This window comes from Chlamydotis macqueenii, chromosome W (genome assembly GCF_036417535.1).
Source record: "Chlamydotis macqueenii isolate bChlMac1 chromosome W, bChlMac1.mat, whole genome shotgun sequence".
NCBI lineage: Eukaryota > Metazoa > Chordata > Aves > Otidiformes > Otididae > Chlamydotis > Chlamydotis macqueenii.
Window position 1 is genome coordinate 53734481 of NC_141592.1, and position 27988 is coordinate 53762468.

The window sequence follows — 27988 nt, forward strand, 5'->3', positions numbered from 1 at the left end:
GTCTCTACAGGAGCAGTGAACAAGTGGATCCCTGCACGATGGGTACGACCAGCGCTCCAAGCTGCCTTGCGTTCGTCGGATTATTAACAAGCTGTGTGGCAGCTCCATGGACATCAGTCACGGAAAGAACAAACGTGTGGGTAACTATGGCTGGTGCCACAGGGTGGGGCGCCATTTGTCTGTCTGTATCATCTTCAGATAAGCCTTTCAGAACATGCTTGGTCAATCTGCCAGATCAGACAGCGGTAGGATGGCAACTCTGTGTAAAACAACAGCAGCTGCGAGTGCTGAGTGCTAAATTACAAAAGATGGAACTTTTGGGATCAGTAAAGATGGACTTCTGCCTATTTTCTTTAACTATTCAGGAGCTAATGTTACTAGAGGGGTAATGACTGTAAATGCTTTAAGACCTATACATTGCAACGATACAGCATGGTGTAATCACGCGAGCACATGTCAAAATCCAGACAGCATAAAAGACCTAAACGAAGTACACATAGCTTTGAATCTGATTGCCAAGATAATATAGAGTTTTGGAAACCAGGTGAAATTATTGCTGCTTCAATCTTTGCACCTGGTGTGGCAAGTGCCCAGGCATTAGCTACTCTAAATAAATTGGGCTGTTGGCTTGCTAAGCAAACGCATACAACTGCATTGGCACTATCAACGCTGTTAACTGATGTAGATTCTATATACTATGCTACTTTACAAAACAGAACCCCTGTTAGCCTGCAGAGCACATATTTGACAGGCCTTGTTGCATGTGCTGGCCACGCATGCAGCAATGTCTAGTCAGTACTCTTTCACTGAATCTGCTGAGGGTATAAACAGAGGTGGCTCGGAGTGGGGGAGAGAGGATGGACCCAGAGCACACTTTATTTACAACAGGGGATGCCCTGAAGGTGCTGCACCTGCCTCCCTTCTCTGCTCTGACCCAGCTGATAAACATCCTCTTGCTCAGCGGTGTCTTTGGCATAGTTGGGTTGGTAACAGAATAGATCAGCAATAGATTTTTTATTATTAGCACAAAATCATGGTTGTCAGGATTTTGATGGGCTTTGCTGCATGAATCTGTCTGATTATTCGGAATCTATTCACAAAAGTATTCAAAACTTGCAAAAAGGAGTACAAAAAACTGCAACAAAGTGATGATTTTGATATATTCAGAAATCTTTTTGGTGGATTGATAAAAGCTTATTACAAATAGCTGTAGGATGCTTATTCATGCTTTTTATACATGTATTTTGATCTGTATTCCGTGTGTGTGTTGAAATATGTGCAGACTTTAACAGATAAAGCGTTGAAACAAGCCTCTTCTCATAAACAAAGAAGAGAGAGATGTGGGTATTTCTTGAGCCAGTACGGTGTCAGTGAAAGCAAACTGACCTTGGGAGAGGGATACAATCATGTTTGCTGGAAGAAAGCCATGGAATGAGAAGGGAAGCTTTAAGATACAAAACATTGTTAGCAGAATTTATGGCTTGTTTCAACAGAGGCTTACAAAAAAGAAACTAGTCACTGGCCTTGTAGATAAGAAAGTTACTGGAGTTGTTATGTCTGTAACAGGAGAAGAATGCTGTAGTAGAAAATTACTAGAAGGTAGTGAAACTTAGTTTTGCCTAGCAGTCATGAATATGTATAACGTGTGATCAGTAACTTTATTGGCTAAGCTTGTGTGTGGCATAACTGGGTGGTTGCTATCCTTGGCTAAAATCGGAATTGTGATACTAGGCATCATACTAGGTATAATCATTAATATTTTGTGCTTGGTCACCTGCCTACAAAAGTGATACAGAGAAAAATATATCAGGGCGCGCACGCCATATGATGTCAGTTCCGACTGCCCATCTCACAGGCTCGGGCTGTGCTGGCAGCCTGTCCAGCATGTCAAGCAGCAAAGCCAACCCAGCCCTTATACTACCCAGGCATTAACCCCGGGGGTATGCTCCGAACCAGGTATGGCAAGTGGATATCACAGAGTATGCGCCATTTGGCTGTCTCAAATACATTCATGTTGCGGTCGACACTTGCTCCCGAGCTCTTTTCGCATATCCATTCACGACGTCCACGACACAGAAATCCATCCTACACAGGAACCGGGCTTTTGCCTGCCTAGGAGGCAATGTTTTCCAGTTCTCCTGGAAAATTGCTGCACCAGTCTCCTGTAGGCAGAGTAGAAGGAATAGCTTTAGTTCTGACCCTCTCGAAGGGACCTCTCATGCATATTTAAAAGTAATGACCAATGAATACTGGGGTCAAGATTAGAGAAGCCCTGTCTCCAGCCAGGTGGAGGAGAGGGATAACAGAGTTTACTGGACTGTGTGGATCCGATGGCCTGGCACGTCAGACCCACAAGAGTATAAAACTGTAGTGGGCACTGGTGCACTATGTACCTTGATGCCCTCAAGCTATAAAGGGGCAGAACCCATTTGTATTTCTGGAGTGACAGGAGGATCCCAACAGCTGTCTGTATTGGAGGCTGAAGTGAGCCTGACAGGGAATGAGTGGCAAAAGCACCCCATAGTGACTGGCCCAGATGCTCCATGCATTCTTGGTATAGATCACCTCAGGATCCGGTATTTCAGGAACCCAAAAGGGTACTGGTGGGCTTTTGGTGTAGGTGACGTGCGGATCAAACTCTACAACTCGGAGAGAGTTATAAAGCAGGCATGTTTATTCGGCGCCGGGTGCGTGGGGGATCGCTCCTCCAAAAGCACGCACACCGACAGCACGTTTTTCCAAAAATTTATACGGTGCAGGTATACATATTCATAGGATTGCACAATACAGACATACGTATGCATAAGTGAGGCGGGGTTATTAAAAAAACCACTTGCGTTGGCATTTCAGATCTGTCTCTGGTGGTCGTTCACTTCTTCAGGGGTCTTATCTTCCTCTAGATGAACTTTAGTCATTCACCCATGCTCTCCTTTCACTTGGGGATTTCAGCAGTTTCCCGACTTCTGACCGAATTTGTGGTGGAACTAACATTCTGTCCTTTGCTAGACATATTAGTCCTTGACAAATACCAGTTTCTTGACACATACCAGTCCCTGATAAGCTTAAGTGAGTTTCAAGGCAAACAGGATTGTTAGGCATTCTCTAGCAGACAGTTAGTCTCCTAAATCAAGCAATATTTAGCAGACCGTTAACTCCCTGTATCAATTTCCCCACTTTTCTTTCTTCTAAGCAAATTCTTTTGCTGTTAAAAGTGGTTCATTATATTTCATTACCATTTTTAAGGTCCATATTTGTTCAGCAAGCTTCTTCAGTTTATACTGAAAGATAAGATTTACTACCGTTAACATTGCCATGACTATCAGTAAGATCAATGTCGGGTGGGTCAGTATGATTAAGATCTTGGTAGCAGATGGGGAATAACCCATGAACACGTCCCACCAATAGTGCTCTCTGTCTGACTTCACTCGTTCCATTATTTCGTGTATTCTTTCTGCACCATGTTGGATAGTAATTGAAGTCTTTCGGCCACTTTCCTGGACTTGCTTTATCAATCTCTCTAAATTTTCATGATGCAGTAGTTCCCTTACCAGAACAAGATTCATTCCAATAGGGGTGGGCTGCAAATCTTGAATCAATTCATGACTAAATCATATCAATTGATAGGTAATGACAGGAGCAGTATAATTAAAATCACATCCTGTGAGACTAACAAAATTACAGATGCAAATATTTGAATGGTTACTCGTGTCCACTATTAGGTCATCAACTTGTACAGAATCACACAGAGTCCTCAAGCAAGCACATCCCATACCCTTGTAAATTACAATGGTTTCTGGGGTCTCATTGGGGTGTATCTCAAAGTGACAAACATTTTGTTCCGTATCCAGACAAATATCCTGCGCTTTTATGGTATTACCTTCACAAATAAATCCCTGCTGGTCTCTCACAGCACAGGCCTCAAGATCAATAGTTTGCCATTTTTTCCCATTTTTCATAGCCCATACCCTATGTTCTAAGGGATAAAGTACAGCTCCACGGTGATTTAATCCTAATGCAACAATCGGATATATATTGTACACACCAAGGCTTTAGATATAGTTAGTACAAAAGCTGTGGCTGTGTTGCTAGTAGGGTCAAAGGTAAAATTAACTAAGTGCCACCATGACTGGAACTTCTTTTCAAATTCAGTTGCATTATCCCAAATTACCTTTCGAATTTCTCTTGGTAGGATTCCATCCTCTCCTTCCCTGATGATTGCAGCTGCTATTGATTGTATCCGTAATTGGGCCTGGATACAACTGAGTGTTTTAAAAACATTAGTTTGAACTAGGTTTAATGCATCTACAATTAATTAATTATAACAATTTTTACAATAAAATGTGGTCCTCTATCTGAGGAGATTGTTGCAGGAACCCCGAATCTCGGTACAATTTCTTCTAGTAATGCTTTAGTTACCTCTCTAGCTTTATTGGTTTGGCAAGGAAATGCTTCTGGCCAGCCTGAAAAGGTGTCCGTTAGGACTAACAGATATCAGCACCCCCCTTTTCTTGGGAGTTCTGAGAAATCAATTTCCCATTGTTGCCCTGGATAGTTTCCTTTCCCTATTTGTCCGAGTTGGGCTTTAGGGCTTGTCTTAGGATTATTCTGCAAACATATTTCACACTGCTGTGTCACTTGTTTAACAGTAGCGTAGAGGTTCCGGGCAGCTATACGCTGACTCAAGTATTTATACAATGCTTCAGCTCCCCAATGGGATTTTCTGTGTTCTGCCATAACTACGGCCCACAATAATGCAAATGGAATTATTATTCTGCCTTGCAGAGTCTTTGCCCACCTACCCTTCTCTATTTCTCCACCTAAATCTTCAACTGATTTTCGATCCTCTTTGGAATACTTGGGTTCACAATCAATTTGTATTTTACCGTCTGGGACCAAAGACTGCACCTCTAATTTACCCTCTCAGCCGCTCTTTTGGCTTTCTGATCTGCCATAGCATTGTCCAATTCTTGAGCGGTATTTCCTTTCTGATGAGCCTTGCAATGCATGATAGCCACTTTTTTGGGTAGCTGCACTGCTTCCAGGAGCCTAAGAATTTCTTCAGCATGTTTTATATGTTTCCCTTGGGTGGATAGGAGTCCCCTTTCTTTCCATATCACCCCATGGGCATGGACTACCCCAAAAGTGTATTTGGAGTCCATCCAGACATTAATCTTCCTGTCTTTAGCTAGTTCCAACACTCAGGTTAAAGCTACTATTTCTGCCTTTTGTGCCGAGGTATTTGGGGCAAGGGCTGCAGATTCTATTACCTGATCCATAGCGGTTACCGCATACCCTGCTTTGCGGATGCCTTGTCGAACAAAGCTGCTTCCATCTGTGTACCAGGAGTCTTCAGCATCTTCCAGTGGCTCCTCTTTCAGGGCCGGTCGGCTGGAATAGACTGCTTCAATCGTTTCCAGGCAGTCATGCGATAGTGGTTCTCCCGTGGTTCCGCTGAGGAAAGCTGCTGGGTTGACAATGTTAGTAACCACTATTTCCACATCACCCTGTTCCACCAGAACGGCCTGGTATTTAAGGAACATTTGTGGTGAGAACCAGTGCCCCCCTTTTATCTCTAATACTGTGGATACAGTATGAGATATCAACACTGTCATCTTTTGGCCTAATGCCAATTTACGTGCTTCTTGGATATGTAGCACCAGTGCTGCTGTCGCCCTTAGGCAGCTAGGCCAACCTTTACTTACTTCATCAAGTTGTTTGGAGAAGTACGCCATTGCCCTTCTATATGATCCCAAGTTTTGGGCTAGGATTCCCAGGGCTATTCCCTGCTTCTCGTGAGAGAACAGCCAGAATGGCTTAGTAGTATCTGGTAACCCCAAGGCAGGGGCATCCATTAGCTTCCTTTTCAGTTGCTGGAATGCTTTTTCTGCCTCTCCTCATTCCAGGTGAGGTCTTTTGGATTAGATTTCAACAGTTCATAGAGTGGCCTTACCAAGAGTCCATAGTTATATATCCATAGGCGACACCATCCCGTCATTCCTAAGAACGTGTGGAGTTCTCTAGCTGTCTGTGGTCGAGGAGTCTGACAGATGGCCTCCTTTCTTGCTGTTCCTAGGGTCCTTTGGCCAGCAGTTATCTTGTATCCGAGGTAAGTCACCTGCCGCTGAGCCACTTGTGCTTTCTGTGGAGAGACTCGATAGCCATTAAGTCCAAGGAAATTTAGCAGACTGACTGTCCATATTATACATAGTTCTTTCGTCTCAGTGGCTATCAATAGATCATCTACATACTGTAATATTACTCCATTCCATTTCCATGTGGTCGCTCCCACCATTTCAAGTCTCTGGCTAATTCATTTCCGAAAAGAGTGGGGCTATTCTTAAACCCCTGTGGTAACACAGTCCATGTCAGTTGTGTCTTTCTTCCAGAATCGGGGTTTTCCCATTCAAATGCAAACAACAACTGGCTTTCTGGGCTGAAGGGTAGGCAAAAGAAGGTGTCTTTCAGGTCCAGTACGGTAAACCAGGCCAATTCAAGTGCCAATTTAGTTAATAATGTGTATGGGTTTGCTACGACAGGATACAGATCTTCAACAATTCTATTAATAGCTCTGAGATCTTGTACTATTCTGTAACTACCATCCGACTTTTTGACTGGTAGAATGGGAGTGTTATGCTCCGACTCACACTCCGTTAACAGCCCATGTTTGATAAACCGGCTGATTATTGGTTGGATTCCTTCCCTATCCTCTGTCCTGAGGGAATGTTGCCTGATTCTTACAGGCCACGCCCCTGGTTTGAGTCTGACTACTACTGGGGAGGCATTTTTCGCTTTTCCTGGTATTTCTGCGGCCCATACCCCCGGATATACTTGGTTCTGGACTTCCTCAGGTATTCCTGAGCTAACAGGAATATCCATATCTATGAGGGCCAGACTCAAAAGTTCAATTAGCTGGTCATCTCCCACTCGGAGTTCCACTTTTCCTTTTTCAAATTTTATTTCCGCCTTTAGCTGTACCAATAGGTCTCGCCCTAATAGGGGTTTTGGCGAGTTAGGCATATATAAAAATTTATGTATTCCCAATTTAAATTTAAGAGGTTTCAAAAAGTACGCCTTCTCACTTTGGCCAGTAGCTCCCCTTACCGTTACAAAGTCATCATCCATAAGTGTTAAACCTTGGTTTAAAACCCAAAATGTTGCCCCGGTGTGATGGTTTAGCCTGAATCACCACACAGTTTCTCGCTCACCCTCCCCCTCCCCTGTGGGATGGGGGAGAGAACTGGGAAGGAAGGGGGTTGATATGAAGACAAGAAGATAATTTACTAAAATAACAAAGGGAAAACTACAATAATAACAGAATATAAGGACATTAAAGTACACAAAATGAACAATGTATGTTTTCTCACCACCCGATGTCCCAATGACCGATACAGCCCGTCCCGAGCAGCGATCACGGAAACAAAAAAGACGGGCAAGCAAAGGAGCAAAAGGGAGCCAGGAAGGTAGAGGGAACGATGCCAGCGAGAGAGAGAGAGAGGGATGGATGCCAGGAAGGCAGATACCCACCCTGGCCAGCCCCCACTTATATACTGAACATGACCTTGTACTCGAAGGTACCTCGTGCCCATTGTACTCGAAGAGCAGGTTCGGGATCATCTAAGGAACCTGAAGGTGCACAAGTCCATGGGTCCTGATGAGATCCATCCGCGGGTCCTGAGGGAACTGGTGGATGAAGTTGCCAAGCCACTGGCTATCGTATTTGAGAAGTCGTGGCGGTCTGGTGAGGTCCCCGATGACTGGAAGAGAGGGAACATAACCCCAATTTTTAAAAAGGGGAATAAGGAAGACCCGGGTAACTACAGGCCGGTCAGCCTCACCTCTGTGCCTGGCAAGGTCATGGAGCAGATTCTCCTGGAAACCATGCTAAGGCACATGGAGAGCAAGGAGGTGGTTGGTGACAGCCAACATGGCTTCACCAAGGGCAGATCGTGCCTGACCAATTTGGTGGCCTTCTATGATGGGGTGACGGCATCGGTGGACAAGGGACGAGCAATGGACATCATCTACCTGGACTTGTGCAAAGCTTTTGACACTGTCCCGCACGACATCCTTCTCTCTAAACTAGAGAGGCATGGGTTTGATGGATGGACCACTCTGTGGATAAGGAACTGGCTGGATGGCCGCACTCAGAGAGTGGTGGTCAACGGCTCAATGTCCAAGTGGAGACCGGTCACGAGTGGCGTCCCTCAGGGGTCCGTGCTGGGCCCGGCCCTGTTCAACATCTTTGTCGGCGACATGGACAGTGGGATAGAGTGCACCCTCAGCAAGTTCGCCGACGACACCAAGCTGTGTGGTGCCGTCGACACGCTGGAAGGGAGGGATGCCATCCAGAGGGACCTGGACAGGCTGGAGAGGTGGGCCCGTGCCAACCTCATGAAGTTCAACCAGGCCAAGTGCAAGGTCCTGCACCTGGGTCATGGCAATCCCAAGCACAAATACAGGCTGGGCGGGGAATGGATTGACAGCAGCCCTGAGGAGAAGGACTTGGGAGTGCTGGTGGATGAGAAGCTTAACGTGAGCAGGCAATGCGCCCTTGCGGCCCAGAAGGCCAACCGCATCCTGGGCTGCATCAAGAGAAGTGTGGCCAGCAGGTCGAGGGAGGTGATTCTCCCCCTCTACTCTGCCCTGGTGAGACCCCACCTGGAGTACTGTGTCCAGTTCTGGAGCCCCCAGCACAAGAAGGACATGGACCAGTTGGAGAAGGTCCAGAGGAGGGCCACGAAGATGATAAAAGGGCTGGAGCACCTCTCTTATGAGGACAGGCTGAGAGAGTTGGGGCTGTTCAGCCTGCAGAAGAGGAGGCTCCGGGGAGACCTGATAGCGGTCTTCCAATACCTCAAGGGGGCCTACAAGAAAGATGGGGAGAGGCTGTTTAGTAGGGCCTGTTGCGATAGGACGAGAGGTAATGGTTTTAAAATAGAGGGGGGTAGATTTAGATTAGAAATTAGGAAAAAATTTTTTACGATGAGAGTTATAGAACACTGGAACAGGTTGCCCAGAAAGGTGGTGGAGGCCCCATCTCTGGAAACGTTCAAGGCCAGGCTGGATGAGGCTCTGAGCAACCTGACCTAGTCAGGGATGTCCCTGCTCCTGGCAGGGGGGTTGGACTAGGTGACCTTTGAAGGTCCCTTCCAACCCTAACCATTCTATGATTCTATGACATTTATGGCATGGAACACTCTCTTTGGCCAGTTTGGGTCAATTGATCTGTCTGTCTTTCTCCCAGCTTCCTGTATCTGCATGTTAGTGAGACTTGGAAAGCAGGACGGTGTCCTTGGTCTCATTCACAACAACTGGTATCATCAGGGTGTTTTATCAACATTCTTCACACATGAAATCCAAAACACACCAGCTACTGAGAGGAAAATTAACTCTACTCTATCCCTGCCAAAACCAGGACACCCTGTATCAACTAGAAATTCCATATTCAGGTGTTGTTTCCCTAACTTCAATATAACCAGTGGATCTGCTAGGGTGGATTCCCCAGGTCCCCGTCAATCTTCTTTGACGTGGGCCTGTATCCTTCCTTTCCCTTTTCTCTTTGGACATTCACTTTTCCAGCGTCCCCTTTGTTTACACCACGCACACTGGTCCCTTTCCAAAGGTCTCCCAGGTCCCACACCTCTAGATCCCTTACTCTCTTGTAGTGCTGCTACCAGCATCCTTTTATCCTTCCTCCGATCCTCCTCTTCTCTATTGCTAAACACTCTCCAGGCTTCATCTAACAAAGTCTCCAAATTTCTGCTCTCTGTCGGTCTTAATTTCTGCAGCTTCCTCCGAATATCACTTGCTGACTGTCCTATAAATAGAGACACTAACTGCTGTACTCCTATTTCCGACCCTGGGTCCAGAGGAGTGTGTCGCCTCCCTCTGGCCCCACCCCCTCCCTGAGGGGTGCCTGCACCACTATCTGTTCTTTCTTACTTCGAGTGCGAGAGGATACTGGACTATCTGGAGGGTTTTCCGAATCGGAACCTTCATTTCCTCCTTGTTGTGCTCCTACTGGTGGTTTATAATGCTCCGGCAGGTCTCCTATCCCAGGACCCCTTATTTTCCCCAACTTTGTACCTCGCTTTCCTTTTTCCTCTTTCTTATTTTCCTTTTCCAAAGCCATCACCATTGGGTCCTGTGGGGGATGCTAATTCACAGTCCATTTGATATTCGGGATGATTTCGGAGGGTGAAAAACATGTCCGTATATGAGACCTCATCCCATTTCCCTTCTCTCCTCAAAAACAACATCAATTGCAACAAGGTATTATAATTCAATGTTCCGTTAATGGGCCATTTCTTGTCATCATCTAATTTATACAAAGGCCACCACTGATTGCAATATTTTATTCAAGTCTTTTTGTTCACATTTCCCCCTGGCGGCTCCCCTATCTCCTTCCAGTGAGCTAAAATGCAGCCCAGAGGGCTCCTTTTCACTACTCTGCCGCTTTGTTTGCCTCCCATAACAGACACTCTGCTTATTCTTTAGCCAAAAATACAACCTAATTAAATTGACAACAATAACACCTTATCCAAGGCCAAAGATACAAGGGCGTACTCGCCCCACAGCAAATGCACCTCAATTCAAGACAATTGCCAAGATTCTCGCCAAGACAATTACTGAGATTCCTGTTTCCTGTTAAAAAAAATAATGTACTTATGATACTTCAAACACTTAGCGTGAACAATCAAGCAACACTGATGGCATACCGGTGGCACTCGTCTGTGCCCCACACCAAATAAACCCGGCACTACTCAGCTCTACACTTCCTCCCATATACCAGTGGCATTCTCACTGATTCCTTACACCTTTTAAGTTCCCACCGAATACCTGCTTAAGCTGGCCTAAACGCTTGATCCTGTCCCTGTCAGACCAGTTCCCTTGACATTCACCACACAAAAATCGTCCCCAAACCGTATCTCAATGTTCTGTTTACAACCAAAGCATTCAAAATATATTGGATTGCATGAAACATCCTTATGCACATGTACAGGACAATAAAGGGTTAACAATCAGTTCGACTAACACGGTCTCAAAGTCTATCATACGCTTCGTCCCTCTCCGGCCGCTCTCCTTGCGGAGAACACAGAACCATGGATCAGGACTCCACACTCGCTCTGCAGTCAGACTGCGTCTCACTCACTCAAACACTCACCCAGCTTACTTCAGACAGCAACATAAACCATTAACGATACAATAAAACACGCATCCCACAACCCGCGGTATGGGACACACAAAACTTCTTAAGTAGACAGCCTATAACAACTATCATAAATCAATTACAGCTGCAATAATATAAATTCCAATTCCCATGGGTTACAACAGACGAACAATAGCTATCCCACACAGGGCTCCCACAATCCAGTGAGAAGCACTCAATTCACCACAGGGACCCACGTACTGCCCTGAAGGATTCCCGCAAAGTCACCACAATGACTTGCGTACTGCCCTCAGGGGCAGTATGAACTGGAGTCCAAGGTGCCGGCTCTCTTGCCAGCAAACTAACCCAGGACGCATCGGAGCCCCGCCCCGGGGAAAGCAGGGCATCACACGGATACCGTCAAGCCAAGCCTTCAATTTAATGCTGCGCAACACAGGGTTAAATACCCGTACACCCGCTACGCACAGGAACACACCTGCCCCCTGCGCCCATGGATCTATCCGTGCCCACCACGCATGCGACCGCACCTGCCCCCTGCACTCATGGACTTATCCACGCCTAGTGGGCGAAGAACGTTACCCCACAGTTCCCCCCCTCTATGCTAAATCATCCTGGTCTAATGGCTGGTACTCTGGGGCAGATGCCGCCATAACATAGTTGTTCATGGATAGTCGCCTAGTGACCCCTCAATCATAGCATGCAAGAAAGGTAACAATAACAGAAACAAACAAAGCATTATCAAAGCAACTGCTAGGATCCTCAAACCTATAGACACAATATTTCTTAGCCATCTAGGTAAACCAAACAGGTCTGGAAACTACCCCCAGTCCTTTAGGGCTTTGATGTTGAATACCGACTGGGCAGCATGCGCACGCGTCTTCTCCAAGGCCAAGGAAGCATTTTTGCTGAAGTCCAAACAGCAGTAGCTTAGGAGACCTAGGACTCCCTCCAAGTCACTGCAACCGATGCCAGGCCTCGCAAGGGCATAACCTAATGCCAACTTAATTTGTGTCAGTCCTTCATCGTGTGCTGCTAAAGCAGTCGCCAGTTCAGATATGGCGAGGGCTGTGCGGTTGGCATTCCCAAGAGCCCAACAGGCCACGCACTATGCAAACCTGAGTGGAGTCGGCGCAGTTCGTGAACCGCTCCCAGAAATTAGTCGTTATCACTGGCCTTGGAAGACTCACAATCAGGATCAATCCCACTAGGGTGAGCTGGAGGGCGCCGCGCCGCTCGGTTACCCTGCTGATCCTCCAGCCACAGCTGTACCAACCGGGCCGGGATCCATCAGGTCCCCGCACCTGTGGAGATACAAGCATACCCTCGTCCCCATGATAGCAGATCAGCGGGACACTCCCAACGTGGGTTTTCTGGCAGGCGGTACCAGACCTTTGGGAGTGCCTTGCCCCCAAACAGCAGCTGACACGAGGAAAAATGGTTTTGGATAGGAGAAACGGATTGGGGGTTAGCGAAGGACATATGATTCAGTACTACAAGCGCTTTATCAACTAAGACCTCGGGCAAACCCCTCTCTCCCCCCTCTCTTAAGCACATTAGCTGTGCGCCCTGATGTAGTATTCTCTGTATCATTTTGCAAGCAGGTGACCAAGCACAAAATATTAACGATTATACCTAGTATGATGCCTAGTATCACAATTCCGATTTTAGCGAAAGATAGCAAACACCCAGTTATGCTACAAACAAGCTTAGCCAATAACGTTACTGATCACACGTTATACATATTCATGACTGCTAAGCAAAACTAAGTTTCACTACCTTCTAGTAATTTTCTACTACAGCATTCTTCTCCTATTACAAACATAACAACTCCAGTAACTTTCTTATCTACAAGGCCAGTGACTAGTTTCTTTTTTGCAAGCCTCTGTTGAAACAAGCCATAAATTCTGCTAACAATGTTTTGTATCTTAAAGCTTCCCTTCTCATTTCATGGCTTTCTTCCAGCGAGCATGATTGTATCCCTCCCCCAAGGTCGGTGTGCTTTCACTGACACCGTACTGGCTCAAGAAATACCACATCTCCCCCTTCTTTGTTTATGAGAAGAGGCTTGTTTCAACACTTTATCTATTAAAGTCTGCACATGTTTCAACACACACACGGAATACAGATCAAAATACATATATAAAAAGCATGAATAAGCATCCTACAGCTATTTGTAATAAGCTTATATCAATCCACCAAAAAGATTTCTGAATATATCAAAACCATCACTTTGTTGCAGTTTTTTGTACTCCTTTTTGCAAGTTTTGAATACTTTGTGAATAGATTCCGAATAATCAGACAGATTGTCGTGGGTTTCAGAGTGAGGGGGGGCCTAAGGTGGTAGCTTCTGTAGGAAACTGCTAGAAGTCGCTCCCCTTTGTTCAGTGGACTCAGCCAGGCCTAGGGCAGACTTGCTGCTGGCCAAGGCCGAGCCAATTGGTAGCAGAATGTCCCGTGATAACGCCTCTGCGATAACGTATTTAAGTAGGGGAAAACAGGAAAAAAAGAGAGAAGAGAAGATGTGAAGAAGCTGAGCGGGGGCAGAGGCGCAGAGGGGGAGGCGCAGGCCTCATGGGCCTTGCAGGCCTCACCCTCTGGCCTCTCGCCAGGCAGCCGACTGGGCCCGACTCGGTCCAGCCCGGCTGCAAGAAGTGGAGAGGAGATGAGAAGTGAATAAGATGTAAAAAAGATCCTGAGAGACATCTACCAGCCTGTTGTGAGGAACGGATGCAGACGCCAAGGTCAGTGAAGAAGGAGGGGGAGGAGTAATGCGGCTCCTGGCCAAGATTCCCCTGCAGCCTGTGGTGACGACCATGGTGGATCAGGTTGTCCCCCTGCAGCCCATGGAGGTCCACGGAGAAGCAGAGATCCACTTGGAGCCCGTGAAGGACCCCGTACCGGGGGAGGTGGATGCCTGAAAGCGGCTGTGGCCCGTGGAGGGCCCACTGGGACAGCTGTTCTGAAGGGACTGAACCCCATGGAAGAGATGACCCACGCCGGAGCAGTTCCACAAAGGACTGTGGCCCGTGGGAGGGACCCCACAATGGAGCAGGGGAGGAATGCGAGGAGTTCTTCCCCCAACCACGAAGCAGCGGCGTGAAACAAAGTATGATGAACTGACCGCGACCCCCATTCCCTCTTCCCCCCTGTGCCGCTCAGGGAGGGGAAGGTAGTAGAGATAATGTTAAGCTTGGGAAGAGGGAGGGGTGGAGGGAGGTTATCTTGTTCTCTGTCTCATTATCCTGCTGTTTGTAGTAATAAATGAGTATTTTTCCCCAAGTCGAGTCTGTTTTGCCCGTGACAGTAACTTTAACGATTTCTCCCTGTCCTTATCTCAAACCTCGAGCCGTTTTTCTTACATTTTCTCTCCCTATTCTGTCGGAGGGTGGGGGGAGTGAGAGAGAGACTGTGTGGTCTGGTCCTGATCGGGGCTGAACTGCGACAGAGATTCATGCAACAAAGCCCATCAAAATCCTGACAACCATGATTTTGTGCTAATAATAAAGAAATCTATTGCTGATCTATTCTGTTACCAACCCGAGTACGACAAAGACACCGCCGAGCAAGAGGATGATGATCAGCAGGGTCAGAGCAGAGAAAGGAGGCAGGTCCAGCACCTTCAGGGCGTCCCCTGTTGTAAATAAAGTGTGCTCTGGGTCCATCCTCTCTCCCCCGCTCCGCGCCACCTCTGTTTATACCCTCAGCAGATTCAGTGAAAGAGTAGCCACTAGACGTTGCTGCATGTGTGGCCAGCACATGCAACAAGGCCTGTCAAATATGTGCTCTGCAGGCTAACAGGGGTTCTGTTTTGTAAAATAGTATAGCGTATAGAATCTACATCAATTAACAGTGTTAACAGTACTGATACAATTGCATGCGTTTACTTAGCAAGCCAAAAGCCCAATTTATTTAGTGTAGCTAATGCCTGGGCACTTGCCACACCAGGTGCAAAGATTGAAGCAGCAATAATTTCACTTGGGTTCCAAAACTCTATATTATCTTGGCAATCAGATTCAAAGCTATGTGTACTTCGTTTAGGTCTTTTATGCTGTCTGGATTTTGACATGTGCTCGCGTGATTACACCATGCTGTATCGTTGCAATGTATATGTCTTAAAGCATTTACAATCATTACCCCTCTAGTAACATTAGCTCCTGAATAGTTAAAGAAAATAGGCAGAAGTCCATCTTTACTGATCCCAAAAGTTCCATCTTTTGTAATTTAGCACTCAGCACTCGCAGCTGCTGTTGTTTTACACAGAGTTGCCATCCTACCGCTGTCTGATCTGGCAGATTGACCAAGCATGTTCTGAAAGGCTTATCTGAAGATGATACAGACAGACAAATGGCGCCCCACCCTGTGGCACCAGCCATAGTTACCCACACGTTTGTTCTGACATACGGAAATAGACTCCATAACTCGAAAGTTATAAAGTAGGTATGTTTATTGCGTGCAGATGCATGGGGGATTGCTCCACCACAAACGTGCATGCCCGAGGTTACAAATTGTCCCATTTTTATACAATAAAACAATGACTATTTAATTGACGCTTATACATATTCATTATCTAAACCCGCCTATTCTTGCTTCGTATCTTAATTAGCTTATCAGTCCCTCGCGCTTGCACAAATCCTCCCAAAAATTGTGGGCAGGGGTCTTCGGTGGTCTTCTGGGAGGAAGGCCGTAGGTCTTTTTCATGGTGTACTTTTCACCTTTGCCTGGAATTTCATGATCCTGCAACCTGGCAGTATTCTTATCAGTTTGAGCTGTTTCATGTCCTTGTTAACCATCTGTTTTCCTCGAGCAAGGAGATTTATGTGACGGATGCCCTCCTTTTTTCGAACTTCTTGCTCCTCTTAATCACTCCCTCGAGATTATGTGAGACTGTTTCTCACTCCTCACAAATAAGTCCTTTGTCAGGAAAAGAAAACAGACTTCCTTCTCCATTTATTGTTTCTTTAAGCTATAAGGTTATGTGACTATGTTTTGTAAACATATTCTTTAAGCGCATACATATATAGTTGTGATTAACTTATTGTCCTTATTTCTATGCGGTCCTCTCCCCCATATCAGTTCTTTCCGTGACTGATGTCCATGGAGCTGCCACACAGGTTGTTAACACTCCAATGAACGCAAGGCAGCTTGGAGCGCTGGTCATACAGGGATCCACTTGTTCACTGCTCCTGTAGAGACACAAGCAGATCCTTTCCCCCACGTCATAAGAGGGAATGGTCCTTCCCAATTACCTGTTTCCAGATTCTTATTTTCACTCCAACATTTTTTTTTTGAAACTGGTCATACAACAAAGGATTATTAATTTCCTTTAACACTGTCCATTCAGCGCATTGTATTACATTGACCACATAGGCAGAATCAGAGGCAATATTGAGGGATTCATCTTTTCACTTATACAAAGTTCGTACCTCGAAGGAGATGGTAACCCCTGTTGCAAAGGTCCCATATCCTCAGTTACTGAATTTACTGCCCTTAAATCCTGTAAGAGTCGTCATTTACCCGATTTGTCTGTATTACAAACACAGGGGTATTCTAGGAACTGTCTGTTGGCTGTATGTCCAAGTTGTAATCGCTCGTCAACTCACTCATTCAAATGGTGCAGCTTTTCTCTTGCTAAAGGCCACTGGTCGACCCAGACGGGAGCATCTGTAACCATGGCAGTTTTTGGGTAAGCTGCCCCCGCCCCGCCGGATGGGGGCGGGGTGGGCGCGCCTGGCGGCGGCCGCGGCGAGGGATCCTTAAAGCCACCGTCACAGGCAAAACAGACAGGGTGATCGCATAGCGGAAACTGCTGCGATGAGCGGTTTTGCTTGCTGCAGCGCTTCTGCCTCCATAACCCGCTTCATCATCTGCGCCACACCTGCATCCCCAGGCAATTGCACCAAAACTTGTTGAGTTACCTCATTTGCATTCTGTTTAGCTAACTCTTTCGCGACTATAGGTTTCACATTCTCTGGTAAATCGGAATTCTCAATCGCCTTCTGTAGCCTTTCCAAGAAAGAGGTATACGACTCCCCTACGCCCTGCCTCACCTGAGTGTACGGCTGCCTTTTGCCCTCATATTTACCCTTTTTTGCGAATGCAACCCGCGCGGCGGCGTGGATATCCCTGCCCCGCATATTAGCCTGTGCGGCCGGATCAGCGAACTTACCTGACCCTAGAATCCTTTCCGCACTAATCCCGTGCAAGGGGTGATTCGGGTCTAAAGCTTCTAAAACCACCTTGTCCGCTTCCTCCTTTAACGCAGCCTCCCACAGCACCATTTGGGGGGCTGTAAAAACCGCTCTAGCCAGCTGCCTACAATCAAAAGGAAGCGGGTTTGCTGCCCAGATCACATCCAAAATCGCTCGAGCCACCACCCCATTAACACCTTCCTCCTTCACCGCCTTCTGCCATTCCCTGAATAACCTGTAATCCAACAGGCTCCACTGCCGACCCTGCTGCCCCTGTGTCACTGGGCACACCATTATACCCCATCTCCGTCTGATGGCCCTAGAGATACCCCTTCCAATACGCAATTCTTAGCAATCAATGTCCAATCCGTTAAACCACGACCTGTTTTCTGTTCAGCCGCTGCCCCCGCTTTACGCGCCGACCCCTCTACTTTACTCAGTGTTTTTTGTACGTCCGCCGCCAACCGCTCGAACCTGCGGATTAAAGCGTCCACTGCTCCCGCTTCGCTGCCCCCTCCCCTGTCCGCAGCCCATGAATCCTCAGGGAGAGGTGGCAAGCCGGTATCGCCCCTCCGCGAATCCACAAGCGGTGGAGCCGACAGGGTAGAAGGAGAGACAGAGGGCACCCCCGCGTCCTCGCATCCGGGGGGTCGCCCCCTCGGCAAGCAAGGCGCAACACACGGGGGAGCACACGCAAACTCCATCGCCCCCTTATCACTGTCAGAGGCTCTCGGCCGAACCGGGCAGACCACCGGAGCGCCACCCCCCGTCCCCTCCGCGCCGTCTCGACCCCGTTCGTCCCCCTCCCCTTCCGACGGCTCTTTCACCGCCGCCTGTAACCGCGCCACGTCCATCACCTCTCCCGGCTTGCCAATCAAGCCCTTCGTCAACGGTGCCGTTTGCACCGGACAATTTACCTCTTTTCCCAACGCCTTTACTGTATCCTGGATGGATGCCATCCTAACAGCAGGCAGGCACGACCGTCCCGCGGCCACGACTCAAACCTGTCCGGACCACGACCGCCCCGCGGCCACGCGTTACCTTCTGACACGTCGGGGGTCACCGGTTGTCGCCGCACGAACAACTTACAGACCTTCCCTCTATCGGGATCCCATCCCGGGGAATCACGTCGGGGTCACCACTTGCCGGCTCTCTTGCCAGCAAACCAACCCAGGACGCACCGGAGCCCCGCCCCGGGGAAAGCAGGGCATCACACGGATACCGTCAAGCCAACCCTTCAATTTAATGCTGCGCAACACAGGGTTAAATACCCGTACACCCGCTACGCACGCGAACGCACCCGCCCCCCTGCGCCCATGGACTTATCCGTGTCCACCACGTACGCGACCGCACCTGCCCCCTGCACTCATGGACTTACCCTGCCAGAGGGCAGTCAGCTGAGCCGGGACCGCCGCCGCCGTGGGCGAGCTGTGAGGGGGGCAAGCGGGGAGAGGCTTGGCGGTGGCCGCCCCTCAGGCGAGCCCGGTGCCGGGAGAAACGGCGGGCGCAGGCCGGTTTCTGTCACGGTCGCTATGGGCGGGCTCGCCCGGTGACTCGGCGGATCCAGGTATATGCTTCAGAGATGTCCAGCAAGCTGAAAAGCCATCCTGCTGAAAATGGAGAGCATCCCAAGAGAAAAATGGAAAACGGAACGGACAGCATGGCTGCCTCAGCCCTTAGCACCTACACCCCAGAAGAAATGGTACAGCAGATGAAAGAGCTCACTGCTGAGAGCAATGAGTTAAAAGAAGCCATCAAGTTGCATAACCAAGCTATGAAGGACTGGTACAAGGGACTTTCCATCTGTCGAGAGAAGCAGAAAGAAGAATGAGGATTTTATGAGTTAAAGTTTAAGGAAGTTAAGCAGTGCTTGCTAGACAAGTGCATGGAAAATGAAAAGCCACAACACCACCTTCAGAACTTAAAGGAAAGAGAAGGAGCTGAAATGGAGGGCTGCATGGCTCCTGAGAAGGAAATGAGGCAGCTGATATCCCAGGTGCACCAGCTCCAGGCTGAGAAGGCCAATATGCTAGGCATCATTTCAGATCTGCAGGTCAAGCTGACCATCTCAGCAGAGGATTCCTTTGTGGAGACTGGGATGAACGAAGGAGAAATAAATAGAACTGCAAAGGAACATCAAGAGAATAGTGGTGAAATGACCAGTAACATTGATATCTACGGCAGGAGCACAACTGCCGATGAATCAAAGAATCTGCAGTCTGAGGAGCTAATTGTAAGCCAACTGCTCTACTGCCTTAGAAATGAAACTCAGAAGAGGGAAGAACTTGAGAAGGAGCTGCAGGATCACAAAGAGAGACTGTCAAAACTGGAGAAGGAAACCAGCAACTGCCTGAAGAGTGGGACACAAACTGAACAGCAAGCAGAGGAGAGTTCAGAGGCTGTTGGCAGTGAAGTAGAAACTCTGAGTTTGCAAGTTTGTGCTCTGTTTAAAGAGCTTCAGGAAGCCCATGAGAAGGTAAAAGAGGCAGAATTGATTCAGAAGCAGCTTCAAGAAAAGTGCCAAGTACTGGAAAGAAAAAGCTCAGCTGCTGCATCAGAAGCTGGATCTTCAGGTGGAGAGCATGCAGGCAGAGGTCAAGCTGGAACAAGCCAAGGCACATGAAGAAAAGGCGAGATATAGTAGCTTGCAGGATACAAATAGCAAACTCCTTCCTGAACTCACCAAGGCAATGAAAACCATTGATGAAATGAAACTCAAAGAGCTGCACAGAGTGGATAAAGTTGTGGTGGAACAACTGAATGCAAAGGTGGAGGCGGCAGAACAAGCGCCTGCGGCAAAGCAGCTCCAGATAGATGAAATGAAGCAGACAACTGCTAATTATTTGTTATTGTCTGTGCCTTTTGATTTGAAAAACATTTATTTTTTTCTATGATGCTTTCAATTTAATTACTTGGGAAACAAACCCATCAGTTTAGTCCGGGATATAGCATAACACTTTTGGCTATGTACTTAATAGAACAGTGGTTTAAGAAAATTTTATATTTCGTTTTGGAAATTACAACTTTAGGCTAGAATGATTCAGCATGGCGGGGCGGGGATCGGTTGTCTTGTTCCCTTTCTCATTGTCCTGCTTTGGTTTTGGTAATGGATGAGTGATTTTCCCGAGGTCGAGTCTGTTTTGCCTGTGACGGTGGCTTTAAGGATTCCTTGCCGCGGCCGCCGCCAGGCACGCCCTCCATCCGGCGGGGCGGGGGCAGCTTACCCAAAAACTGCCATGGTTACAGATGCTGCCGTCTGGGTCGACCAGTGGCCTTTAGCAACAGAGAAGCTGCAACATTTGAATGAGTGAGTTGACCAGCGATTACAACTTGGACATATAAAGCCAACAGACAGTTCCTAGAATACCCCTGTGTTTGTAATACAGACAAATCGGGTAAATGACGACTCTTACAGGATTTAAGGGCAGTAAATTCAGTAACTGAGGATATGGGACCTTTGCAACAGGGGTTACCATCTCCTTCGAGGTACGAACTTTGTATAAGTGAAAAGATGAATCCCTCAATATTGCCTCTGATTCTGCCTATGTGGTCAATGTAATACAATGCGCTGAATGGACAATGTTAAAGGAAATTAATAATCCTTTGTTGTATGACCAGTTTCAAAAAAAAAAAAAGTTGGAGTGAAAATAAGAATCTGGAAACAGGTAATTGGGAAGGACCATTCCCTCTTATGACATGGGGGAAAGGATCTGCTTGTGTCTCTACAGGAGCAGTGAACAAGTGGATCCCTGCACGATGGGTACGACCAGCGCTCCAAGCTGCCTTGCGTTCATCGGAGTGTTAACAAGCTGTGTGGCAGCTCCATGGACATCAGTCCATCAGAACAAACGTGTGGATAACTATGGCTAATGCCACAGGGTGGGGCGCCATTTGTCTGTCTGTATCATCTTCAGATAAGCCTTTCAGAACATGCTTGGTCAATCTGCCAGATCAGACAGCGGTAGGATGGCAACTCTGTGTAAAACAACAGCAGCCGGGGAGTGCTGAGTGCTAAATTACAAAAGATGGAACTTTTGGGATCAGTAAAGATGGACTTCTGCCTATTTTCTTTAACTATTCAGGAGCTAATGTCACTAGAGGGGTAATGACTGTAAATGCTTTAAGACCTATACATTGCAACGATACAGCATGGTGTAATCACGCGAGCACATGTCAAAATCCAGACAGCATAAAAGACCTAAACGAAGTACACATAGCTTTGAATCTGATTGCCAAGATAATATAGAGTTTTGGAAACCAAGTGAAATTATTGCTGCTTCAATCTTTGCACCTGGTGTGGCAAGTGCCCAGGCATTAGCTACTCTAAATAAATTGGGCTGTTGGCTTGCTAAGTAAACGCATGCAATTGTATCAGTACTGTTAACACTGTTAATTGATGTAGATTCTATATGCTATACTATTTTACAAAACAGAACCCCTGTTAGCCTGCAGAGCACATATTTGACAGGCCTTGTTGCATGTGCTGGCCACACGTGCGGTAACATCTAGTCAGTACTCTTTCACTGAATCTGCTGAGGGTATAAACAGAGATGGTTTGGAGTGGAGGAGAGGGGAGGGACCGGGAGCATACTCTATTAACAACAGGGGACGCCCTGAAGGTGCTGCGCCTGCCTCCCTTCTCTGCTCTGACCCAGCTGATCATCATCCTCTTGCTCAGCGGTGTCTTTGGCATAGTTGGGTTGGTAACAGAATAGATCAGTAGTAGATTTTTTATTATTAGCACAAAATCATGGTTGTCAGGATTTTGATGGGCTTTGCTGCATGAATCTGATTACTTGGAATCTATTCACAGAGTATTCAAAACTTGCAAAAAGGAGTACAAAAACTGCAACAAAGTGATGATTTTGATATATTCAGAAATCTTTTTGGTGGATTGATAAAAGCTTATTACAAATAGCTGTAGGATGCTTATTCATTCTTTTTATATATGTGTTTTGATCTGTATTCCGTGTGTGTGTTGAAACATGTGCAGACTTTAATAGATAAAGCGTTGGAACAAGCCTCTTCTCATAAACAAAGAAGAGAGAGATGTGGGTCAGTGAAAGCACACCGACCTTGGGGGAGGGATACAATCATGCTCGCTGGAAGAAAGCCATGGAATGAGAAGGGAAGCTTTAAGATACAAAACATTGTTAGCGGAATTTATGGCTTGTTTCAACAGAGGCTTGCAAAAAAGAAACTAGTCACTGGCCTTGTAGATAAGAAAGTTACTGGAGTTGTTATGTTTGTAATAGTAGAAGAATGCTGTAGTAGAAAATTACTGGAAGGTAGTGAAACTTAGTTTTGCTTAGCAGTCATGAATATGTATAACGTGTGATCAGTAACGTTATTGGCTAAGCTTGTGTGTGGCATAACTGGGTGGTTGCTATCCTTGGCTAAAATCAGAATTGTGATACTAGGCATCATACTAGGTATAATCATTAATATTTTGTGCTTGGTCACCTGTCTACAAAATGATACAGAGAATACTATATCAGGGTGCGCACGCCATATGATGTCAGTTCCGACTGCCCATCTCACAGGCTCGGGCTGTGCTGGCAGCCTGTCCAGCATGTCAAGCAGCAAAGCTGAACCAGCCCTTATACTATCCAGGCATTAACCCCGGGGGTATGCTCCGAACCAGGTATGGCAAGTGGGTATCACAGAGTACGTGCCATTTGGCTGTCTCAAATACATTGATGTTGCGGTCGACACTTGCTCCCGAGCTCTTTTCGCGATGTCCACGACACAGAAATCCATCCTACACAGGAACTGGGCTTTTGCCTTCCTAGGGGTACCTCGGGAGATAAAGACCGACAATGGGCCGAATTATCGATCACGGGTATTTCGCCACTTCCTGCAGACATGGGGAGTCCGCCATACGTTTGGCATTCCTCTGAACAGCACCGGGCAAGCGATTGTAGAACGCGCACACAAAACCCTGAAAGCACAGCTAACGCGCTTAAGAGAGGGGGGAGAGAGGGGTTTGCCAGAGGTCTTAGTCGATAAAGCACTTGTGGTACTCAATCATATGTCCTTCGCTAACCCCCAATCCGTTTCCCCTATCCAAAACCATTTTTCCTCGTGTCAGCTGCTGTTTGGGGGCAAGGCACTCCCAAAGGTCTGGTTCTGCCTGCCAGAAAACCCACGTTGGGAAGGTCCCGCTGATTTGCTAACATGTGGACGAGGGTATGCTTGTATCTCCACAGGTGCGGGGACCCGATGGATCCCAGCCCGGTTGGTACAGCCGTGGCTGGAGGATCGGCAGGGTGACCGAGCGGCGCGGTGCCCTCCAGCTCACCCTGGTGGGATTGATCCTGATTGTGAGTCTTCCAAGGCCAGTGATAACGACTAATTTCTGGGAGCGGTTCACGAACTGCGCCGACTCTACTCAGGTTTGCATAGCGCGTGGCCTGTTGGGCTCTTGGGAATGCCAACCGCACAGCCCTCGCCATATCTGAACTGGCGACTGCTTTAGCAGCACACGATGAAGGACTGACACAAATGAAGTTGGCATTAGGTTATGCCCTTGCGAGGCCTGGCATCGGTTGCAGTGACCTAGAGGGAGTCCTAGGTCTCCTAAGCTACTGCTGTTTGGACTTCAGCAAGAATGCCTCCTCAGCCTTGGAGAAGATGCGTGTGCATGCTGCCCAGTCGGTATTCAACATCAAAGCCCTAAAGGACTGGGGGTAGTTTCCAGACCTGTTCGGTTTGCCTAGATGGCTAAGAAATATTGTGTCTATAGGTTTGAGGATCCTAGCAGTTGCTTTGATAATGCTTTGTTTGTTTCTGTTACTGTTACGTTTCTTGCATGCTATGATTAAGGGGTCACTAGGTGACTATCCATGAACAACTATGTTATGGCGGCATCCTCCCCAGAGTACCAGCCATTAGACCAGGATGATTTAGCATAGAGGGGGGGAACTGTGGGGTAACGTTAGCAGGGCTGCATGTATGCAGGAGGGGTGGTCCGCAGTGATTCGCCCGCTAGGCACGGATAAGTCCATGAGTGCAGGGGGCAGGTGCATCCACGTACGTGGTGGGCACGGATAGATCCATAGGCGCAGGGACAGGTGCGTGGTGGTTACGGATAGATCCATGGGCGCAGGGGGCTGGTGCGTTCGCGTGCGTAGCGGGTGTACGGGTATTTAACCCTGTGTTGCGCAGCATTAAATTGAAGGCTTGGCTTGACGGTATCCGTGTGATGCCCTGCTTTCCCCGGAGCGGGGCTCCGGTGCGTCCTGGGTTGGTTTGCTGGCAAGAGAGCCAGCATTCGCTGTCTGGATATGATTGAAACATACTATGGAACACCAATCGAAATACAATCACACAACGATTCTCATTTTAAAAATCATAAAGTAGCGAATTGGGCTGCTGAAAGAGAGATACAGTGGGTGCGGCATTTACCCTACCACCCACAGGGTGCAGGATTGGTGGAACACCTTAATAGCCTATTGAAACAGCAACTGCTTAGATTAGGAGGTACAAAATGCATGCGATGGGTAGATGGGTAGCAACAAGAAGAGCTTCTATAGGTATGTAGGGGACAAAAGGAGGTCCAAGGAGAATGTGGGCCCCCTCCAGAAGGAAAGCAGTGTCCTGGTTACCTGGGACATGGAGAAGGCTGAGGTACTCAATGACTTTTTTTGCCTCAGTCTTCACCGATGAGGGCTCCTGTCCCGCCACCCAAGCTGTAGAAAGCGCAAGCAGGGACTGTGAGGATGAAGAACCGCCCACTGTAGCAGAAGAGCAGGTTCGGGATCATCTGAGGAACTTAAAGGTGCGCAAGTCCATGGGACCTGATGAGATGCATCCATGGGTCCTGAGGGAACTGGTGGATGAAGTTGCCAAGCCACTGGCCATCATATTTGAGAAGTCGTGGTGGTCTGGTGAGGTCCCCAATGACTGGAAGAGAGGGAACATAACCCCAATTTTTAAAAAGGGAAACAAGGAAGACCTGGGTAACTACAGGCCGGTCAGCCTCACCTCTGTGCCTGGCAAGGTCATGGAGCAGATTCTCCTGGAAACCATGCTAAGGCACATGGAGAGCAGGGAGGTGGTTGGTGACAGCCAACATGGCTTCACCAAGGGCAGATCGTGCTTGACCAATGTGGTGGCCTTCTATGATGGGGTAACAGCATTGGTGGACAAGGGACGAGCAACTGACATCATCTACCTGGATTTGTGCAAAGCTTTTGACACTGTCACGCACGACGTCCTTCTCTCTAAACTGGAGAGACATGGGTTTGATGGATGGACCACTAGGTGGATAAGGAGTTGGCTGGATGGCCGCACTCAGAGAGTGGTGGTCAATGGCTCAATGTCCAAGTGGAGACCGGTCACAAGTGGTCTCCCTCAGGGGTCTGTGTTGGGCCCAGCCCTGTTCAACATCTTTGTTGGCGACATGGACAGTGGGACAGAGTGCACCCTCAGCAAGTTCGACGACGACACCAAGCTGTGTGGTGCCGTTGACACGCTGGAAGGGAAGGATGCCATCCAGAGGAACCTTGACAGGCTGGAGAGGTGGGCCCATGCCAACCTCATGAAGTTCAACCAGGCCAAGTGCAAGATCCTGCACCTGGGTCATGGCAATCCCAGGCACAAATACAGGCTGGGCGGAGAATGGATTGACAGCAGCCCTGAGGAGAAGGATTTGGGAGTGTTGGTGGATGAGAAGCTTAACATGAGCAGGCAATGTGCCCTTGCGGCCCAGAAGGCCAACCACATCCTGGGCTGCATCAAGAGAAGCGTGGCCAGCAGGTCAAGGGAGGTGATTCTCCCCCTCTACTCTGCCCTGGTGAGACCCCACCTGGAGTACTGTGTCCAGTTCTGGAGCCCCCAACACAAGAAGGACATGGACCAGTTGGAGAGGGTTCAGAGGAGGGCCACGAAGATGATAAGAGGGCTGGAGCACCTTTCCTATGAGGACAGGCTGAGAGAGTTGGGGCTGTTCAGCCTGGAGAAGAGGAGGCTCCGGGGAGACCTTATAGCAGTCTTCCAGTACCTCAAGGGGACCTACAAGAAAGATGGGGAGAGGCTGTTCAGTAGGGCCTGTTGTGATAGGATGAGGGGTAATGGTTTCAAAATAGAGGGGGGTAGATTTAGATTAGAAATTAGGAAAAAATTTTTTATACTGAGGGTTGTAGAACACTGGAACAGGTTGCCCAGAGAGGTGGTGGAGGCCCCATCTCTGGAAACGTTCAAGGCCAGGCTGGATGAGGCTCTGAGCAACCTGACCTAGTCAGGGATGTCCCTGCTCCTTGCAGGGGGGTTGGACTAGATGACCTTAGAAGGTCCCTTCCAACCCTAACCATTCTATGATTCTATGATCATCTGCCCACCCCCGTGCGTGTGCTGAATAACCGCGTGGTGGCAGGATATAAAATGCCCCTCCTATTGATGAAAAATTACCAAGCCAGGCCAATAATAGTACCACTCACTCTGGTGCAATACGAGAGTGGCACTCAATTTACATTGACCAGTGAGCAGGGATTCTTATTTCTTTATTCTGCACAAACATTAACAGTTGATGGCGGACAACTTCAGTGGTTCCTTCTGGATGTAAAAATATCTGTACAAGCAGACCAGATGTTTTCTTTCGTCTTCGCATTACACCCAAACCATATCGTCAGCGGTTTTAATCTAATAATTCCGGTACACAGCAGCAATCGATGGCCTATCTCCTTAAGCCTGTGCAACACTGCACCAACAAGTAGGAGTATCCCTGTAGGCCTTTTGGCATCTGTGTATTTCTGGATGATGCCCCCACTCCACATTGAACCCAATCCTGTATTGCAAATGTTTGCAAGTGCACGTGTTTGGTATCACCCTCCCTGGGCAGCCAGGACCAGTTGCAGCTGAAGTGGTGGCTGCTGATGATTCACAGGCCATCACCATTGCCCTTACTGGTGAATCAAACAGGTTGTGTGTACCTGTGCAGCAGTTGCGATGCAGAAACTGAAAAACCAAACCAAACAAAACAAAACACAAAAGGGAGGGGAGTAGAGGGGCAGGTAATCTTGGGTTTTGTCTGTTTTTTGTTTTGACAGGTTTATGCACACACATTTCCCCCGTGAGTAAAACGTATGGGTGACATTGGTGAAGGTGACCGGACAAGATACCCTTTGTCTCAGCACAGCCACTCCCTGGAACCCATTTATGATGTGCTTGGTAGGAGTACCCCTCACCGCAAGTGAGTTCACCGACAAAGTTACACAGTTGCCTGAACTTATAAACCAGTGGGACAGCTGGCTGCCGTATCTGGGTAAATCACCTGCATTACTCCCACAAGAACTTAGAATCCTGCAAACATTGGACGCAGACAACTGTACCTATTTCAAATCTACTAGTAACGTTACTAGTATAGCTCTTTCTGATTTGTTACTTGATGTAGATAATATATGCCATGCTATGCTTCAAAAAGGCACTGCTATTGACTTTTTACTCCTAGCTCGTGGATGTGAGAACTTAGACAGTTTGTGTCTCATGAACTTAAGTGACCACTCGAAGTCCATCCATGCACAATTGCAAGAGATACGCCGATTGAACCAGCAATTAGTGGAATCAATTGGATGGAACCTGTTCGCTGGATGGACATGGGGGTGGGGTTGGTTAAAACAGTTACTGTTGT

The 27988-nt window shown here is 47.7% G+C and overlaps 1 long non-coding RNA gene across 1 annotated transcript; it reads left to right on the forward strand.

Moving 5' to 3' along the window:
• LOC147596816 (uncharacterized) lies at nucleotides 1-27587 on the forward strand. Its single transcript, XR_015261324.1, has 3 exons — nucleotides 1-136; nucleotides 23568-23681; nucleotides 27408-27587. It is a non-coding gene; the product is annotated as an uncharacterized LOC147596816 (long non-coding RNA).
• The last annotated feature ends 401 nt before the right edge of the window (nucleotides 27588-27988 follow it).